The following is a 22,107-nucleotide window of genomic DNA, read 5'->3' as shown; positions in this document are numbered from 1 at the left end:
GTAAAGAGGAATGGTCAAAAATACCTTCATCCAGGATCCAGGAACTCATTAAAAGCTACAGGAAGCGACTAGATGCTGTTATTTTTGCAAAAGGAGGATCTACTAAATATTAATGTCACTTTTCTGGTGAGGTGCCCATACTTATGCACCTGTCAAATTTTGTTTGAATGCAGATTGCACATTTTCTGTTAGTACAAAAAACCTCATTTCAAGGCAGACACATTACTGTGTCCAACAGTTATTACATATATCAAACTGAAATAGCTGTTGCAAAAACACCAATTTTTATAAAACAATAAGCTTAAGATTAATAGGGGTGCCCAAACTTTTGCATATAACTGTATATATGTATCTGCATTCATTGCTAGCATGCCGAACATATATACTGTACATGTACAACCTGTAACTTCCCTTTACAATCCCCCTGTTCTCGAGAACACGACAATGAAATTTGAGGGAAGTGATGTACTGGGATTTATTTGCCTACTCAAACCCCATTTATAAGTTGTGACAGTTCAAGATGGAATGAAGTATAATACTGCACTTAGGTACCTAGACATCACCCATTATGGCCATCAGCTCTTCCTTGCTTTTCACTGTAATCCAAAGTATCCCTCCACAGAATACACTCTGCTTCTTTCTTGGATGTTTAATAAAAGTCTTTTTGTTGCTAAAGTCTTTTTGCTGTGGTCATGTCGTTGCCAGTCTTCAGGTATATGTCTATCCCAAAGTCGTCTTGCTGGTCAGACTCTGAAATGGCTTTACCCTCAGTCTATAGGTTGGCCACTATCCTGTGTACACCCCTCACCCTGCCAGTCTTTCTATTCCTCTCTCCTGCAGCTTGCTTCTGCGGGGTTATGAGTACTCCTGGCGTGATGAGACTGCTCGGTGTCACCAAGTGGTTTCTTTGAGCACCTCCTTCTTTTTGGGGTACGATCAATCGTGGTCTTTCAGTAGAGGCACGACTTCCCTCAGGCACGACTTTCATCAGGCACTTTTCCTGTAGTCTTGATTGAAGATCTTTGATGAGTTTCTTCCATGGATAGATACGCAGATCTTTATTAGGCAGGTCAGAATTTCTCAAGTAGGGAGTTGTGTCACAATATCTAAGTAGACTACGGGAAGAAACACCGTCTGATTCTAACAGACATTCAATCCATCCCTTACAAACTTCACAATAGCTAGGGTTGAAGTGAATAATACCTTATAAAGTGTGGGGGCCTGTCCCTAGAGAAACCTAACTCTATTCCCCCACTCACACAGAACTCACATTACAATTCCATTCCAAAATAAGCTTTTGGTTTGAATGCATATAGCATGTATACTAACTGACCCATAGAGCACATGCAGATCATTGACCCATGTGCAATTGGAGTTCACTATCGGCTGCAAATGCATGAACACAGTTACATGAACACACTTATTGCGGACTGAGTATGTCCATGCGCAGGTATTTCTGCACTTACATCTAAAGTGTCTATATGCACACATACGGAATTTCAGTATACAGTAAAACTCATAACTTTACATTAAATTATAAATGCTCAATATAAATTGTATTTGGGGTAAAGGACTGTATTTGTCTTATGTCCTTAACCCCCTGTCTCTGGCTGAGCTCATGGTGCTCAGCCTGACTTCTGTGCAGTTGGGCAGACAGTCTTTTGATCCTCCTGCAAATCAGAAACCGTCCAATATATACGATTACAACCATGAGGCAATGACCGGAAGAGGCAGCTTTGGGGCTTTATTACAGCCTCCTCATGGCTGAAATCTGAGAGGAGATGTTTCAGCTCTGTGACAAACACAAGGGGGGTCTTCTGGAGTCTCTCAGGGGTATCTGGGTGAAGGTCAAGACTTCTCCCAGGAGTGAAAGGTGTTCTTCAGCACTATGCTCTGCTACATTGATACCTAAAATGAGAATAAGGGAACAATACGCTCCTGGGAGTTCTCCCTGTGCAGTTAATCAACCTGACACTGGATAACCTTCCTTATTTTGATCATCCCTGTCCAATCAAACTCCTGTTCGTTCAGGGTGACCTCCCCCTGTTAACCTATCCTGAGCAGCCTAGCAAGTTCCTATTGCATAGTTGGACCTCTTGACTCTTGACTCTCTTGAACCCCACAAAATGAATGCAATTTTTCTTTAGTATGCTCCTAGTCAATTGCTTCTGTTTCCCATGCAGACACCCCATTCCAGTTTTTCATAATACAAAAGAGTAACATCCAGCCCTCGCAGCTACTTATTCTCCTGTACATAGCTTCAAACAAACTACACAGAGACAAAGGCTCATCGTGTATAGTTGGCTTAAACTAATTCAGGATTTCTGGAGTAACATCCCAGTTTGCCAGCCTCATGCCTCATCATGAAACTGCCCATCCCTGGGTTCGGTCCTCCCTGTTGCAATATACTACCGATTAAGATATGTAGGCAACCACAACCAGCTGGAACTTCAAGGCCTAGGTGCACAATATATACTTGTCCACACCTCTCTACCTATCTTAGTTCATGCAGCAAAACCAGCTCACTCGTGGATATGGCTCTGTTATCAAAGGAAAAATGTTAATACACTTAGGAAAACTAAACGTCAAACTAAGGTTCACTTTTTTTAGTTGTATCCTGCATCAAGATTTAAACAAAACCAGGTTATCCGTCCAAACTTCAAGGTCTAAACGCACAGTATAACACAACACTCCATCGTGTACGTCAGTTACCTGTCCATGCTTCTCTGCCTGTCTTAGTTCACGTAATACACCGTTTATTCAATCCAAAATGCACAGAAAAAAAAAAACATTAACGAATTATCCGCCTGAACTTCAAGGCCTAGGTGCACAATATATACCTGTCCACACCTCTCTACCTATCTTAGTTTATGCAGCAAAACCAGTTCATCCACAGATGTGGCTCTATTACCAAATGAAAACAAAAAAATAAATAAATAAAATAAACATTCCTGCGATCTGTGCTCCTCTTAACCTTATGAATTCTATGGAAAAACTGGAGCTAAAAATAAAAGTACCAGCAAATAAATCTCATTTACTTGACAGGGGGTCTGATAGAAAACAGAAAACAACCAGCATACTAACAAATCCTGTTATAAATTGCATACACATTGAGACTCCTATAAAGCCTTTCTGCCACCTGTCTGAGCCTCACAGGTCTAATGATATATTTAAACTGTAAAAGAACAAACCTAGTAAACAACTGAACAGTAAAATAAACTAATAAGACAAAACAACTGTAACAGTACAGGTCTGTTAGAAACTCTGCTGATAGAGTATAAATCAAGGCCTTACTAGAGAGAAAAATTTACCCTTTTCATCCTTTGCTTGTCGTCGGCCATCTTGACACATCTGCACATGGTGGGGCACATGAGACTGAGAGAAAATACTATTTTGTCTCTGTAAATGTCTGTTCTCCATGCTGGACTTCTCACAACTAATTGTGCAATGACAATTCCTTGCAATGTGTCCAAAGTGACCACATTTAAAACATTTAACAGAGCAATATTTCCTCTCTCTCCTTGTACCTGACAATTTGCAGTACCTGTCAATATGACCTGAGCAAGCACAGGCATAACATCTAATGGATGCCATGCTTGATGTAGGGCCCCTAACAGAACATACTTCCTTTTGTCTGGATATTTTAAACTGTTCCATCACTAGGGATGCACTTTAAACAATTTTACGTTTGCATTTTCTCATTATTTTACACTTGCTGTTACATTTCTTGATTGGATCAAAATTTGATGAAATATTAGATCCATCACTCCCCCCTTTTTGCCCTGCACAGGGCACAATTGGTAGAGAATCTGGCCTTGGTCTCAGAGACAAAGAGAAGGCCGGCACCATGTTTGAAAAATCATTGAATATATTTTGCAAATTTGTAATCAGTTGGGATCTTGTATCAAGATAAATACTCAACTGATTGATTATGGCATCACTAGCTGCTGCCTTGTCCTTAAAAGCTTTGATCTCAGCCCCACACTGAGTCAGCAGTGCCTCAATATCAACACAATGATTTTTCATCTCAAGCAGTTGCGATTCAAGAATGCAGATCTGCTTATCTCTATCTATATCACATTTACCATTCTCTGCCAGTTGTGTCTGTCACATTTGTTACACAACACTGGCAGTGAAACTTTGGGGGATCAGCCTTACACAGTGAGTCCTCATATACACAAATCAGTTTTGCTAACATGTGGAGCTGTGGAGCCGTTTGCTTGTTTTATTCAAAACCGACTGTCTGTCTATACACATGCTATCATGAGCACATGCTTGCTCCAATAGAGCAGACCATAGTAATTCTGCAGATTTGGGTGTACTGGGGTGCACTGGGTTAAATTTACTGTGTTTTGCTAAGCATTTCAGGGTAGATAAATCCATACTCACGCTTCCTGGAGCCATCCTGGTCGTCCTCCTTGTCCCTTCTTTGGTGCTTGAAAAAGGTCCTTTTACATCCGAAACGCCTTTTCCTGACCAGCTGGACTTTCTCTTCAGAGCAACGACTATGCCTCTTTGATAGAATGCCTTGGTATATATCACCCCAAATGCTCAAAGATTACAAAGCTAACAGAAAAATGTTAAAAACCTGAAAACAAAAGATTTGGTTCTCTGTTATAGTTTTTGTCCCGTGTACGGCTCGTGCTGAAAAACTGCGTCATTCGTCTGAACTTTCAGCACTCTGAACGAACAGAATTACACAATAGTTCACCCTGTATCAATGTAACCTGTCCACGTCCCTCTGGCCTGATCAGTTCACAGACAATGACCACAGATAATCACAGAGCAAAACACGAAAAACAAAATCACGACAGTTGGGCCAGGCTCGCCATTGTAAAAGGACGAGGTTTCCTCCAAAAATATCAGTAATTAATGGGGAACTCTCCTACACCTCTATTGAGGTCCAATATTAACTATTAACATCAAACTTGACTATCAATAATTAATATCCACTAACGTTATCTGTGCCTTATACTATATACCAACTGAGACAAAACTGTGTACTAATAAAAGGTATTTATTACATAAAAGTCTACAGTTAATATACTACTATTTATCACACTAACACAGTACACAATAATAATATATACAATTCCCAATTACCGAATATATTTTCCACCCACGTTTCCTAATCACTCATGCAATATCGGCCCACCCAACTATGCTAACTTTCCCTATATATACCGTATATATATATATATATATATATATATCCAAATCTAGGAGGGTTAGTACAGGGTATGTAGGGCTAGTAAGTAAAGAAGTTACAGGGGAAGAGAGATACTCAGCCATGTGTTGTTGTGTCCATTTTCAAGAGTCAAAAAGGGCTGAGCTCATGTGGGCTCTGGGGTTTTAAGTCCAGCCAGTGTCCAGCTTCATGTGACAGGAAATGATGTTTTATTCCCCACCCACTGGCTAAGGTCTTTGTTCATGTCCAACTGTCCAAACATACTAGCAAAACCTGTTTTAGCACATGGCTGGACATTCTGTTGATCCTCCCCCAACAGCAGAAAACACTCTGAATTCTATCAGTGGGGATGGGGATTGGGCCTAAACACATGGGGAGATGTGGGACAAATATATACATATATATGTATCTGCACGCATGGCTAGCATGCAGATACATATATACTGTACATGTACAACCTGGGACACTTCCCTTTACATCAGGAGATAGGGAATGAACCCACCCCATGCATATTGCCTCCAAAAATGAGGCTTCCTCAGAGGCAAAAATGCACAAGATATGACTCATGATCATATACAAAATAGAAAAAGTCAAAAATAAATGGAGCATGTGAAAGTCTGCTAACAGCTGGAAAAACCAAGACATATACACTACCGTTCAAACGTTTGGGGTCACCCAGACAATTTTGTACTTTCCATGAAAACTCATACTTTTATTTATCAAATGAGTTGCAAAATGAATAGAAAATATAGTCCAGACATTGACAAGGTTAGAAATAATGATTTTTATTTAAAAGAATAATTTTCTCCTTCAAACTTTCCTTTCGTCAAAGAATGCTCCCTTTGCAGGAATTACAACATTGCAGACCTTTGGCATTATAGCTGTTAATTTGCTGAGGTAATCTTGAGAAATTTCACCCCATGCTTCCTGAAGTCCCTCCCACAAGTTGGATTGGCTTGATGGGTACATTTTGCATACCATAGTGTCAAGCTGCTCCCACAACAGCTCAATGGGTTTGAGATCTGGTGACTGCGCTGGCCACTCCATTACATATAGAATACCAGCTGCATGCTTCTTCCCTAAATAGTTCATGCATAATTTGGAGGTGTGATTTGGGTCATTGTCCTGTTGTAGGACGAAATTGGCTCCAATCAAGTGGTGTCCACAGGGTATGGCGGTGCAAAATGGAGTGATGGCCTTCCTTATTCAAAATCCCATTTACCTTGTACAAATCTCCCACTTTACCAGCCCCAAAAGTAACCATCACATTACCTCCACCATTCTTGACAGATGGCATCAGGCACTCTTCCAGCATCTTTTCAGTTGTTCTGCATCTCACAAATGTTCTTCTGTGTGATCAAAATACCTCAAACTTTGATTCATATGTCCATAAAACTTTTTTCCAATCTTCCTCTGTCCAATGTCTGTGTTCTTTTGCCCATATTAATCTTTTCCTTTGATTAGCCAGTCTCATATATGGCTTTTTCTTTGCCACTTTGCCCTGAAGGCCAGCATCCCGAAGTCGCCTCTTCACTGTAGACGTTGAGACTGGCATTTTGCGTGTACTATTTAATGAAGCTTCCAGTTGAGGAGCTGTGAGGCGTCGATTTCTCAAACTAGAGACTCTAATGTACTTGTCTTGTTGCTCAGTTGTGCAGTGGAGCCACCCACTTCTCTTTCTACTCTGGTTAGAGCCTGTTTGTGCTCTCCTCTGAAGGGAGTAGTACACACCGTTGTAGGAAATCTTCAGTTTCTTGGCAATTTCTCGCATAGAATAGCCTTCATTTCTAAGAACAAGAATAAATTGTCGAGTTTCACATGAAAGTTCTCTTTTTCTGCCCAGTTTGATAGTTTCATAGAACAAACAAATGTAATGCTCCAGATTCTCAACTAGTTCAAAGTAAGGTCAATTTTATAGCTTCTCAAATCAGCCAAACCGTTGTCAGCTGGGCTAACATACTTGTGCAAGGGTTTTCTAGGGTTTTCTAAACATCCATTAGCCTTCTTACACAGTTAGCAAACACAATGTACCATTAAAACAATGGATTGGTGGTTGTTGGAAATGGGCCTCTATACACCTATGTTGAAATTGCAATAAAAATAAGAAGTCATTTACCACATTAACAATGTATATAGTGTATTTCTGATTTATTTAATGTTAGCTTCATTGAAAAAAATATGTTTTTCTTTAAAAAATGATGAAATTTCTAAATGAAACCAAACTTTTGAACGGTAGTGTATTGCGCATGCACAGAGGATTCAAACACGTACATGGACCCAAATGGATGGAACAACAATGACCATACATGAATATGGGTACAAATAAATTAAAGTAAGCATGCGCAAGTCTGGACACAGCAAATCCTTAATGAATTAAATATAGATGTATAAGAATAGCGGTGCAAGCGAATCCAAGTACAAATCAGGTGCTATTATACATGCATGGAACATAAAAATACATAAATAAGAATGGCCAGCATGCATGCATAGACAATTCCCTATGTGCTAACAGATAATGAAAAAATTATGAAAAAATGTAAATAAATAGAAAAAATAAAAATGAAAAATAAATGAAAAAATATATGAAAAATCAAAAAATAAAAAGATAAAAAATAAAAAATTAATTAAAAAAATAAAATCCATCCTAACCTACTGTCTCCTTCCCCATTCCTGTGGAATGTATGCCCGCAAGGGTAGGGTCCTCTTTCCCCTGTACCAGTCTATTATTGTTAGTTTGTTTACTGTAAGTGATATCTGATGATATTGGTATGTAACCCCTTCTTATGTACAGCACCATAGAATCAATGGCGCTATATAAATAAATAATAATAATAAAATAATAAAACATATAAAAAATAAAATAAAAAAAAATATGTAAAAAATAATAATTATTAATTCACATGCATGTGCAAAAGGAAAGTTAAATAAAAAAAACTGAATAAAAAAAACACAAAAATGTGTATTAACCCTGCTTTACTGTTCGGGTCTGTTTGATCGGAAAAAAAGTTTGTGAAGCTGCAGATTAATTATTATGAGGATCTGAAAATCATGGTTAGGTGAGTTTGTTTATGGATAGGTGTTGTTATTATGTTTTTATGTTTTGTTTGTCTTTCAATATGACCCATTAGTGTTTTAAACGGATCTCCAGCCATGTTTTCAGTGACATAAATAATTTACAGTATCATTGTGGATTATTTATTGCATCTACTATTGTTTATCGATTTCTTTAGTTCCTGCCAGTCCGTGCACTCGATACATTTGTAAGTTACTGCAGATGGATGGGCTTTGAGTACAGGTCTGTGCAAGTCTGTTTAGCTGTACTATATAAGCTCTTATTGTTCCTAAACTGGTTAGTGTTTCTTGCAATTTCAATATTATTATTATTATTATTATTGTTGCTGTTTATTTATATAATGCTATTTTATTCCACAATGCTGATATTACCCCGTGAAAGTCGTGAGTGTTCATTATTTTGAAAATTGGATAAAAATGTGGCAAAGACATCCATTGAGTGAAGCTAAATTGTAAAAGCTTACCAACGCCTCATATTCTGAAGAAGGTATCTGTTAGGAGGGCTGTTGCAGACAACTTTATTAAAATGGAACGCTACCGACCCAGGGGTCCGCGATGCAGCCTGGAGGACTGCTGCCGAACACTTTCCGGGTGGAAAGTAAAGTAACCAACTTAAATATTAAACCTTTCCGTATTTCGCCACACAGGAATGAGTATTGCGGTACGCTCTATCTCCGTTAGCTGCACGAGAGAGAGGCAGAGAAAAACTGTTACAGCACAGGGACTACAGTGTCGGCGCTAGGATGCGTTTGTGACTATGCCAACGGGTACACGTGCCCCCAGCCGGCGTGCTACCGGACGGAAGGGTTCAACTCCACGTGACGGACAGGCATTAGCCGTGCACAGGACGTCTGCAGGCTGCTCGGGGTGATAGGCGACCCCTTTGGCTGAGCCAGGCTGCTAGACGAAGCTGCCTGCCTCTATAGAGCTAACCTGCCTCTATGGAGCTAACCTGCCTAAGCGACCTGTGCTAATTAGCCGAGCGAACTCTGGCATCAGCAGGTCACGGAGTGAACAGCTAGGGAGCACGTGGAACAGAGTTGTCCACACAACGGCATCACTTGCTCAAATGATCAGAGCACATTGCCATGTTTGTGGGCGGGCCTTTTAAAGACTAAGCCCTGCCCACCGACGCACCATTGGTGACGTTACCCGTGGACCAATCAGGCGGTGCCAGGTCACCGGGTCAGGTGGGTGCCAACCCACCAATCATGATCCGCCAGGTCACGGACATTCTCAGTATGGCAAATCCTGGACTTAGATTCCACAAGCCCTGTCTCCCTCTGCAACCCAGGCTTAACATTGCTAGGCACAACTACCTGAGAGATAAGCAGTGCTCGCGGACCAGCTAGGCGTTAAGGCTGATGGTGATGCTGAGCAGCATCAGCCCTGGTTGGACTGAAATGGGAGACCACAGAAGGTCCTGGACCCTTTTCAAATCCAGCACCAGACCGACACCTAACAGTATCCAACTGGAGAAAATGTCTGAAGATGAGGACCACCTAAGTGGCAGGGAGAGTGATTATGAGAATTCTGATTTTGAAGGTAAATCTGATGAGGCATGATACCCAGACAACTAGTCCGATGCAAGCAATTCAGTCTAAAAACAAAAATGTAATTTGAAACTTGCAACCTTCTGCCCAGGCAGGAAAATTGTCCTCTGCTAACATCAAATAATTCTCTAATAACAAGCCTCTATTAAAAAAGTTGGGATAAATGGATAGAGATTCTTCCAAAATTATACATTACTGGTAAAATTGTCAGTGTGGATGAACAACTTGTGGCGTTCCGATGTAGGTGCTGTTCAAACAATATATACCGAGTAAGCCAGCAAAGTATGGCATCAAGATCTGGACACTTTGTGACAGCAGCAGTTCATACACTCTAAACGCTCAGGTATACACAGGAAGAAAGCCTTGAGAAAAACCTGAAAAGAATCAAGTTATGCGAGTCGTTTCAGATTTGACGTATGGACTAAGAGGACAAAATGTGACATGTGACAATGTTTTTACATCGCACCAACTGAGGCAGCTGTTGCTTAAACGAAAACTTACAATTTTGGGAGCTGTAAAAAAAGCAAGTCTGAACTGCCATACGGTATCCTTGGTAAAAGAGATGTTCATAGTTCAACATTTTTCTTTACTGAAGATACAAGAATGGTTTCTTACACTGCCCAAAATAACAGGTCATTCTGATGAGTACAATGCACCATGACAATGTAGTAAGTAGTCGAGGTGACAAAGCTGAAGATGCTATTAGATTATAATTCCACCAAAGGGGCAGTTGATACACTAGATCAACTAATAGCTACATACACAAGCAGACGCAAAACCAATCGGTGGCCAGTGGTTTTATTTTATAACATTCTTGATGTATCTGCCTACAGTGCATTTGTTTTATGGCACAAAAAACTCAGATTGGAACGCAAATAAACTACAGAAACAATTGCTCTTTCTGGAAGCATTAGTAAAGTCATTTGTTATGCCATCTATTTTAGGAAGAAAAGTAAAACCCCAAAGTTAAGGAGCATCAGCCATAGTAAACTGTATCCAGAAGCATTCTCAACAAAGCCTAAAAAGTAAAAGATGCTGCATTTGTCCATCTTTGTGTGATAAAACAAATATTAAATGTTGTCGTCTTAGTTAATAATTATGTAAAGCACATGTGAGTTATTTCTGTGCAGAATGTAAGAATGCCTGATAATAGCAATAAGTGAACCTGTACAACCTTTTTGTAAAGAAAATAAAGCAAACTGATGTTTTGATTTTTATTTTTCATATTTTTGACCAACCATGTTCACATACAGTTAAATAATGCAACTGGTATTCAAATAATACACTTAGAGTAGCTAAATGTCAAAATTAACAGACTTTAATATGTCAGTACAAGTGCATAATCAATGCAAACAGAACAGCATGATTAAGGATGTGCATATTGCCACCACATGCTCTATTGGATGCATTTTGGAACAATAATGCTCAGTCATGAAATTGTGAAAGATATACGTATTTATGAAAACACATATATAATGTGCAATGGACCACAATTAAATAACGAGTTCGCTACTAAATGCATGTCCTAAAAATTAATATTGGCACTTTATTCACTATTAAATACATAATAAGACTCTAGAGCGCCAATATAGAACTGCAGAACCATATATATGGTGAAACACTTTGCGCATGATCAAATGTATTCCAAATATGCATAAGCGACGTAAGGATGTACATCAGAAGTGATAATAATGCTTAGCCCAATTATCGACGGAGTAAGTATTAGGTGATTCTATAAACACAAGTAAAAACAATGAAAGAGATAATACTCTAGATACATAATGTTGATACGTATATTACAGTTGGGTACTTGGATGGATACATGTACTACATGTATTGGAATGCTAATATGCATACAAGAGATTGCACATGATAAAAAGGAGATAAAGACACAAGTATTGCATAACGAACAGTCAAAATGATGCAAAAGTAACCAGATTCATACTATAATAGCACATTTTATTAATAGGTGTGGTAATAAGTATATATTCAAATGTTAAAATGCCTATAACAAACCATGAAAATAGTATATATCAATGAGAGCAATATAAATAGAAGTATACATCCAAAGTTAATGCACGAGCGTAAATCCCAACAATATGGATCCACGTGCTATGTGTACCAGTAGGGATATTATCAAGAGTACATACAGCAATAATGCACTTGTGAAAAAATTATTAATATTGCTAAAAGGCATTAAATTCATGGATTAGAAAGGCTATATTGATGTCAGACCAATAAACAAAACCAATTACGCCCCAATATCACCTAGTCATTGTGGTCAGCCCAGCAATAAAAAAAAAAGAAAAGGAAGGAGAGATATTTTTCAGTATGAACAATAAAACATGTATATAAAGTCCAAAAGGAATTTGAAGTGATGAGATGTCCAGGAGGTGGTGATGAAGATCAAAGTGAAGATGATGACCAATCAAAATATCAAAAATGTGGTAGTAAAGAACAATCCAGGTGATGAGGGGGGGCAGGGTTCAATCATATAAAGAGGTGGCAATTGTGAGTGGGAAATCCTTATCCAAATCCAACAGGTAAATAGAATGGCTGACCCAAGGATGATGCAAGTGACAAGAGAGGCAGGTAAATCTAAATTGGACTTGTGAGGACCCATGGATGATCCAAGTGGCAAGAGACATAGGGTGTTTTTTCACTCAGCAGCTATTAATTTTTTACAGGAATATTTTCAATTTCCAATCTTACAGAATTGTAATGTATCTGTAAAAATCGGATGCCATACTGATGGTTCGTATGCCATTTAATTTTTTTTCTCACACCCATCAGATTTCTGAGTGAAATCGCAGCATGATGCAATTTTTTTCTCACGCAAATACAACTGAGATAAAATATGCAGATCTGCAGTGCCTCACTTAATAACATTGGTCCGAGTGCTATGCGATTATTTATTGGATTGCACTCGTTCGAGTTTACGCTACTGTGGGCAAACCCTTAGTCATCTGTTCCCACCAAAATTATACTAGCTTAAGTTATGGTGTTGGGCCATGGACTATACAGTGTGCAAATCAAAAGCAGCGCACAATAAATAATGCAATGCTTCTGCTATACACTTAAATAAAACCAGCAAAATAACTTGTGAATGTAATAACCATTACAGAAAAAGATATGGTATAATTGAGATGAAGACACTGACCTTCTCCATTGTACTCAGCTATATTATACAGCATCTTGTATTTTAGATCAGCAAATGGTGATACAATGGAATTGCATTAATCTAAGACCTTGGCTTCAAAACGTACAAATGTAAATGCTGACCAGAGTTCCAGAAACTGTGATTAGTAGCATATACGATTCCCAAAAGCAAGTCAAGCATTATTTTATGGATTTCTCTCAGGTACAGTCTTAAATACAATAAGCCAAAAGAATAGAAATATAAATAAATTCCTATATAATTTTTATACACATTGTATTAAAGTGAAACTTTTAACCTTTAGTACATTAAAACTCTGACGCTGACCATTATATCTTGAAAACTCCTGGAATTCTCATTAACATGCAAAATACAGGTAGTTTTGCCATTCAAGGAAGCACAAAGACATTGTAAAGCAGACCAATTTCTAAAATAAATATTGGCCCAGAACAATGCTGACTATAATCCACTACATGTTAATTCCAGCAAATATTGATATACATCCATTTTCCAATCTTAAATGAAAGTTTTTCACACTAAACTATTATCATCATTTGCTGATGCACTTCAACATCCAAATTTCTTAGTGTTTTTCCCTGTATAAAAGATGGAAATAACTGGGTCACAATGTAGCATATTACTTTTAATAATTATGTTTTTCTATAATGTACATATTGTAATAAAAATACACTTTGTTCCAATATGAAATGTAATGTTCATATTGCTCTTTGGGTTTAGCTTAGCTAAAAACATTGAAATAAATTCATTTAATCACGTAAACCCTTTATTGGACTCAACTAATCGCACAGTTATGCTCATGCAACAGAAATATAAATTCTCTAACTCATAATTAATTTTGCACTATCTAGACTGGAGTGGACATTTAAAAGATCTCTGTGCTCTTCAAACCTAACCCATGCAAGGAGGTATGAAGGAGGTATGACTTGCGCTGTAGGATACCAAGGCCACGACCCCCAGCTCGTCAATTTTCACATCCATACCCATCACAAAAATACAACCGCTTGTTTCAGTTGCTGGCTTTTTAGATGTTTTTGCACTTACCTTGCTTTTTTGTGTTCTTCTTGGTAAGGAGGGGGTTTAAAGAATAAACCATTATATAAATTTACAAAAAATCCAGACTCTTAATTTTGCATTTTTATTTTTGCACACTTTTACCATTACATTGCAGCGTATTGCCACATTACTGCATGTGAATGTACCTACTTATCCACATAGAATTTTTATTAGACATGTAACTACCAAGCTAGCATTTCTTGTTACATACTTTTAAGATGTATGGGTAGATTTTGTTTAAAAAACAAAACAAAAAATAAATAAAAATCCATTTTGATATAGGAAAAATATATATCTTCGTACCGTGTTAGTCAGTAGATAGAAAAATATTAAAATTTGAGAGTCCTCATTGGTTGAAACCTTTTAATGGCTAACTGAAAAGATGGTAACAAATTGAAAGCTTTCAAGACTACTCGGGTCTTAGAAATGCCAGGTGACGCTTGCAATTTGTTACCATCTTTTCAGTTACCTTTTAATGGCTATCAACCAATGAGGACTCTCAAATTTTATTTAAAAAAATCCAGACATTTAAATGTACATACAGTTATATGTAAAAGTTTGGGCACCCCTATTAATCTTAAGCTTAATGTTTTCTTAAAATTTGTGTTTTTGCAACAGCTATTTCAGTTTGATATATGTAATAACAGTTGGACACAGTAATGTTTCTGCCTTGAAATGAGGTTTATTGTACTAACAGAAAATGTGCAATCTGCATTCAAACAAAATTTGCCAGGTGCATAAGTATGGGCACCCTTATCATTTTCTTGTTTTAAATACTCCTACCTACTTTTTACTGACTTACTAAAGCACTTTTTTTGGTTTTGTAACCTCATTGAGCTTTGAACTTCTTAGCCAGAGGTATGCAATCATGAGAAAAGCTACTTAAAGTGGCCACTTGCAAGTTGTTCTCCTGTTTGAATCTCCTCTGAAGAGTGGCATCATGGGCTCCTCAAAACAACTGTTAAATGATCTGAAAACAAAGATTATTCAACATAGTTGTTCAGGGGAAGGATACAAAAAGCTGTCTCAGAGATTTAACCTGTCAGTTTCCACTGTGAGGAGCATAGTAAGGAAATGGAGGAACACAGGGACAGTTCTTGTTAAGGCCAGAAGTGGCAGGCCAAGAAAAACATCAGAAAGGCAGAGAAGAAGAATGGTGAGATCAGTCAAGGACAATCCTCAGACCACCTCCAGAGAGCTGCAGCATCAACTTGCTGCAGATGGTGTCACTGTGCATCGGTCAACTATACAACGCACTTTGCACAAGGAGAAGCTGTATGGGAGAGTGATGCGAAAGAAGCCGTTTGTGCAAGCACGCCACAACAGAGTCGGCTGAGGTATGCAAAAGCACATTTGGAGAAGCCAATTTCTTTTTGGAAGAAGGTCCTGTGGACTGATGAAACCAAGATTGAGTTGTTTGGTCATACAAAAAGGCGTTATGCATGGCGGCAAAAAAACACAGCATTCCAAGAAAAACACTTGCTACCCACAGTAAAATTTGGTGGAGGTTCCATCATGCTTTGGGGCTGTGTGGCCAATGCCGGCACCGGGAATGTTGTTAAAGTTGAGGGACGCATGGATTCCACTCAGTATCAGCAGATTCTTGACAATGTTCAAGAATCAGTGATAAAGTTGAAGTTACGCAGGGGATGGATCTTTCAGCAAGACAATGATCCAAAACACCGAAATCTACTCAGGCATTCATGCAGAGGAACAATTACAATGTTCTGGAATGGCCATCCCAGTCCCCAGACCTGAATATCATTGAACATCTGTGGGATCATTTGAAGAGGGCTGTCCATGCTCGGCGACCATCAAACTTAACTGAACTGGAATTGTTTTGTAAAGAGGAATGGTCAAAAATACCTTCATCCAGGATCCAGGAACTCATTAAAAGCTACAGGAAGCGACTAGATGCTGTTATTTTTGCAAAAGGAGGATCTACTAAATATTAATGTCACTTTTCTGGTGAGGTGCCCATACTTATGCACCTGTCAAATTTTGTTTGAATGCAGATTGCACATTTTCTGTTAGTACAATAAACCTCATTTCAAGGCAGAAACATTACTGTGTCCAACAGTTATTACATATATCAAACTGAAATAGCTGTTGCAAAAACACCAATTTTTATACAACATTAAGCTTAAGATTAATAGGGGTGCCCAAACTTTTTCATATAACTGTATATGTTATTGCACACTTTTTTCACTATTCCAATTTGATACATGCACAAACACAACAATCCTGCAGTCAGTTACAGTTGCTGGCTTTTTGGATGTCTACTCACTTACCTTGTTTTTCTTTTTCCATCCTGTTTGGGAAGCAATGGAGAAATTTGTTTAAACATTCAGCCGTGTACCTGTGCATGTCAGTTTTTGCTCAACTTTTTTACTTGTCCAATTCAGCACCTGAACTCACCAAATCTATACCTTTTCTGCATTTTGTTTTCTCTACATTTTTGTTCAGTCTTTATTACATTGGGGAGAATAACTGGGGATGAAAAGACTGACCAAAGTTAATTATGGTGTTGTAAAAAATGTATGGTAAAAGAAAAAGTATTAATGGCAATGGATGGAGAAATGTAAAAGAAAAAACCTATACTACATTTAAAAGTGTCTCCAATTTATAGAACATCACTGGTCTCAGTCACAGCAGGTTAACTCTAACAGTGAAACAGTCAGTTTAAAGTCACTATTCTGCACAGTCCTCTTCCTACACATAATATTTAATCTTTTACATTTCAGTCTTTATATTTTGTCAATGATACAACAATTTGTTCTGCCCCATAGACCCCTTGCCACAACACTAAGGAAGATATTCACAAAAACAACTTCTTCCAGTTGTTAGTCGAAAAAATGAACAGTTAGCCTTTTCACTCAGATGCCATGGGCTGAAGAAGATAAAGGATATGATTTAAATGCGTAGTTGTGTTGGTGGCTATCAGGCATTGTGGTTTGGCACTGGCAGAGGCACTAGCAGTGGCAGCGGAAGTTGTAGGTACACTTTAAGCCAGTGCACATCTTAAGATGAGAATCATGTGATAAGAAAGGAGCTTAAGACATTTTCCACACTGAATCATCAATCAATGATGATGATGATGATAATGATGATTCTGCGGAGGGCAAGACCTGGAAACTAAATCTGGTGGCGAGGAGGTGATGTCATCAGAGAAAAAGGGTGTTAGCATCGTTGATAAAGAGTAGAGCCGATGATTGGCCAAAAGATCTTCTGCTGACAAACTTGCTTCTTTTGTGGTCAGCTCTGGAGCAGGTGATGTTACAACTGTTGTTGGAGGAGAAGGCTCAACATTGCCTGGAAGCTATGCAATTGGTAGTAATGATAAGCTCTAAAAGCGGTCATCTCGGGTGTTCAAATTCTTGTCCATGCAGCTTGCTGGCCAATGTTTTGCAGTATGAAGGCTCTACAGGAGGAAATTAAGCCATGGATATTCAGTTTTGAAAAGACTATGAACTGTGGCTTTCCATCAGCAAAAGGAGCAACATCAACTACTCAATCTGATAAAGAAAGCTGTCCAGCAATAGAACCAAGGTTCAAGCTGTCCTTCTACTCTTTCTCCTTTCGATAATATTTCTAGTAGCCTGACCTTATCCTGAAGTAGATCATCATCATCATCCACAACTACTGTTTCTCATATTCTGACTCTACTTCTTCCTCAATTGAAATTTCAGATACACACATATGGAGAAAATACATGGCCTAGAAAAAGTATAGCTAAATAAATCAAGAATACTAAAATGGCAAAGCCCCACTTTTATCCCTAACAGGTCAATAAAACTTAGCCTTTAATGCTTTATATTAAAATAATTATTTTAATTATATTTCATTTACTGGGGTAATGGGTTAAAATAATCAATATTTCACATTAATTTATTCCATATATAGCAGGTGAAATAAGTAAGGAACATGTCATCAATTTTCAAAGTAAATATATTTCTAAAGGTGCTATTGACATGAAATTCTCACCAGATGTCAGTGGCAAGCCATGCAATCCACATAGGCAAAGAAATCAAACCATAGATGTCTATAAATTAAGTTCAAATTAACTGAAAAATTTGTTTTAAATTTGTGATGTATTCAATACTTATTTTATTCGATGTATATTCAGTAGCAATTGCTACAACATATGCCCATATGCCCTTCCAACATATTTCATCGAAGCATTGGTGTCATCAGGGGATGGGACATTAGTATGAATAATGTTCAAACAACACAAGCCCTCTATAAAGCCACTGTCATCCTTGGGCGCAGATCATTTGGATCATAAAATGGATGCCATACTTTCGGTCTCACATGTAATGAACGCGATGTCATATCCGCATCGCGCAGTCTATTTAAGAGTCACCTGCGTCAAGATACTGCACTTCATGCAGCGGTCCTTCATCTGTCTTATATTGATTAATTTTATCATGTGATGCACTGGAAAGCAGGAAAACAATTCCAAGTGCGTTAAAATTAAAAAAAACAGCGCAAATTCACATTTTTTTTTTCTTTACCATGTTCACTATATAGTAAAACTCATCTGGCAATATGATTCTTCAAGTCAGTATGAGTATGGAGGTACCAAACTTGTATATTTTTTTTATTTTAGTGGTGAAAAAAAAATTGTCAATTTGTGAAAAAAATTTTTTGCTTTTGTCTCCATTTTCTGAGACCCGTAACATTTTCATATGGGGCTATGTGAGGGCTTATTTTTTGCACCCTAAGCTGACATTTTTACTGATACCATTTTGGGGTAGATATAATGTTTTGATCGCCTCTTATTGCATTTTATTACAATGCTGCGGCGGCTAAAAAAACATAATTCTCGAGGTTTGATTTTTTTTTGTTATGCCTTTTAACGATCGTATAATTTATTTTACATTTTGATACAATTAACTTTTACGAATGCAGCTATACTAAATATTTGTATTTTTTTTATTGTTTTATTGTTAATAGGGCAAAAAGGGTTGATATGAACTTTTTTGGTTTTTTTTCACTTTTTTTTCACTTTTTACTGTATTTAGTAATCACCTTAAGGGACTTAAGGCTGCAATCATCCAATCGCTTGTGTTATACATAGCAGTGCTACAATACTGCTATATATAGCAAAAACCAAGGGCTGGCTTTCACAGTATCTTAATGAAAGGCATGGGGGTCTTCAACAGATTCTCGGCTGTCATGACAACTCATCGGCTCCCCACGATCACATTGAGGTCCATGTTAAATGCCACTGTCAGTGATTGACAGAGGGATTTAACAAGTTAGCAACCTCAGGCTGAGCACTGCTCCATCATCGGCTGCTAGAAGCACATAATGGTTGACTAAATCAGCCATCATGTGCCAGAAAAGATGTGGGCTTATTGTGAGCCGGGATACGACATATGATGTAGGTTTACATCATATGTTGAGAAGGAGTTAAATGTTGCTGTGATAGACAGCAACATTTAAGTGGTTAATGGCAATGGGCAGAGATAATTTCTACCCACTGCTGTTAGAGGCAAATGATAGCTGTGTGTGGCTAAGTTCTCATAGTGAGTATTTGGCGAATGTTTGATGTTGCAGATTTTTTGCAGCATTTATGCAACTATTAGCTAAATTAGCTTATTAGCATTTTTATATTCCAATTTTGAGTGCGTTTTTTACATGTATTTTCATCATGTTTTTGATGCTGCAGTTTTTCACTCTCTTTGGTTTATTATGTATTCAATAAAGCTGGTTTATTTTTGATAGTTTCTTGTATCTGACTTTGACAAACTTTTATCGATAATTATGTGAATATTACATTCATTTTTAGTGTGTATCCATAGTTTCATAGTTATGAAGGTTGAAGATAGATATATGTCCATCGAGATCAACTTATTGCCTAACATGTTGATCCAGAGGATGGCAAAATACTCCTGAGGCAGATGCTAATTGCCCATATTGTTGGGAAAATTCCTTCTCTACTCCACAAACAGCAATCAGCTAGTTCCCTGTATCAACATCCCTTCCATAGAAATGTACTAAAAATATACATTTTATTACCTGCGGATTTTCTGCATTTTAAGCAGTTTTATGGGGAAAATCACCATATTTGCAAGAAGAATTGAAATGTTGCAGGTATCAAACACGTACCGCAGGTTAGTTTACACAGCACATATAAAGCAGAGTGGGCATGAAATTTCTATAAATTCCATCAACTTTGCTGGAACTGTAAGACTCTGCATTTTTTCCCAAAACTCATAGAGGACACTTAACCCAAGACAGCCATTTATTTAAAAAGAAAGATGGAAGCTCATGAACTGAGCTTGTATCAAAGATAGGGATTCAATATAAGATTAATATTATGCCATATGTTGGGAACAGGTTAACAAGCAACAAACCAGTTGTTACTCAAAAAACAGGTATAATTTTTGTGCCACTGTTTGCCAAAACGTCATGACTTTTTCACTGTACACCGCCTGTGTATTAACAAGGCACACTAGTTATCAGCCCCCAAAAGGAGTTCTTTTAACCAGTTTTACCTTTTATAAAGTGTAATGCAGCGGCTTGCTGCATTGCTAAAATTTCCAGGGGGTGTGTTCTGGCTGACCATTTACCTCAGGTGACTGATCACATGACTGTGACATCATCACAGGTCCTGTGTGCACAGAAGGATATATAAATCTTGGTGGTTTTGAAACAAAGAGAGAGAGGCCTGGTGAGGCCTGGTGAGGCAATAAGCCTGGTCCCTGTGTCTGGGACACCATTAGCCTGGAAGGCAGAGGCTGGATCCCTGTGTCCGGGATACCAGTAGTCTTGGAAGGCAAGAAGTCTGGTCCCTGTGTCTGGGACTCCACTAGCCTGGAAGGCAGAGGCTAGATCCCTATGTCTGAGATACCAGTAGCCTTGGAAGGCACATGGCCTGGAGACTACGTCTGGGAAGCCTTAAAGCCACAACAGTGGCAGACACGAGCTGATAGAAGCATCTGAGACCCGGCAAAGGTCAATCGGCGCTTTAAGTGAATATTGTTGGTGTACCTTGCTGAATTCTGTATTTGAAGCCAAGTGGGCATAGCTGCCACTGAAAAGGCTCTAGGATACATGTGTAACATTCCTGTGAGCCATGGAGATGGACTATGTTATGAGTGGTTTATGATGTGTAATAAACTACTGTTCTTCATATTACCGGAAAATGTTGCATGTGTGCTTTAATTGTTCCGGTGAAGCGAGTACCCCCAGCGTGATGAATAGCACTACCTTAGATGTGGTTGGAGAATGCGGGCAACTGCAGCCTGGTTGCTAGGGGTAACGGCACAGGATGATGAATGTGGATGCAAGCATCTTGCTGTGGCTTGGTGGGGTCACGAAGATTAAAGCATCTGGCTGTAACTCGGCGGGGTTACGAAAATTGTCGTCACACTCAAACTTGGTTTGCTGTGGCTTGGTGGGGCCACGAAAATTTTCCGGGGAGAGCGGTGTGAAGTGTCTAGTGTGAACAGTGTACACCGATGGCTATGAATGGAGCAGTATCCCCAGACGGAATGGAGAAGTGGTTAGATGACCGGCTGCAAACCCTCTTCAGCAAAATAGAGTTTTCTGAAGAAATGTAGTAGCAGATAAAGATGGCTGTGAAGGGAGCAGCAGATGAGACTAAAGCTGCTGAGCGGTTAAGGTACCTGTTAACGTTACAGCAACAGGACATGGTGCAGGAATGGCAGGAGCTGTTGGCACCGTATAGAATGGCTGTAGCGGACTATTCTGTGAGTTCTCCTGGGGCGCCGGTATTGTCCCAGAGTGCCCGGGGAGGTGTTGTGAACTGGGTCCTAAGACTATCGCGTGTTTTTTTAAAAAAAAATCATCCTACAGGTGGGGTGTCCAAAAGGGGGTGGAGTTTCAAAAGAGCGTGGAGTATAGAAAACCAAAATTAGTTACTTTTTGTGGGCTGATACCGCCTAAAAATTACAATTTGACCGTTGATAACGGGGTAGCTCCAGTAGAAGGGGTTGACGTCAAAGTGGGAGGTGACTTGTTGGTCCACAACACCATGGGGAGTGACACAGACCCCATAGCTGACGGTGACACTACGAAACTAGAAAGAGAGT

The sequence above is a fragment of the Phyllobates terribilis genome, unplaced genomic scaffold, assembly GCF_046119375.1.
Source record: "Phyllobates terribilis strain yellow unplaced genomic scaffold, ASM4611937v1 Scaffold_1__5_contigs__length_1240528914, whole genome shotgun sequence".
Classification (NCBI taxonomy): Eukaryota; Metazoa; Chordata; class Amphibia; order Anura; family Dendrobatidae; genus Phyllobates; species Phyllobates terribilis.
This window is presented reverse-complemented; position numbering follows the sequence as displayed.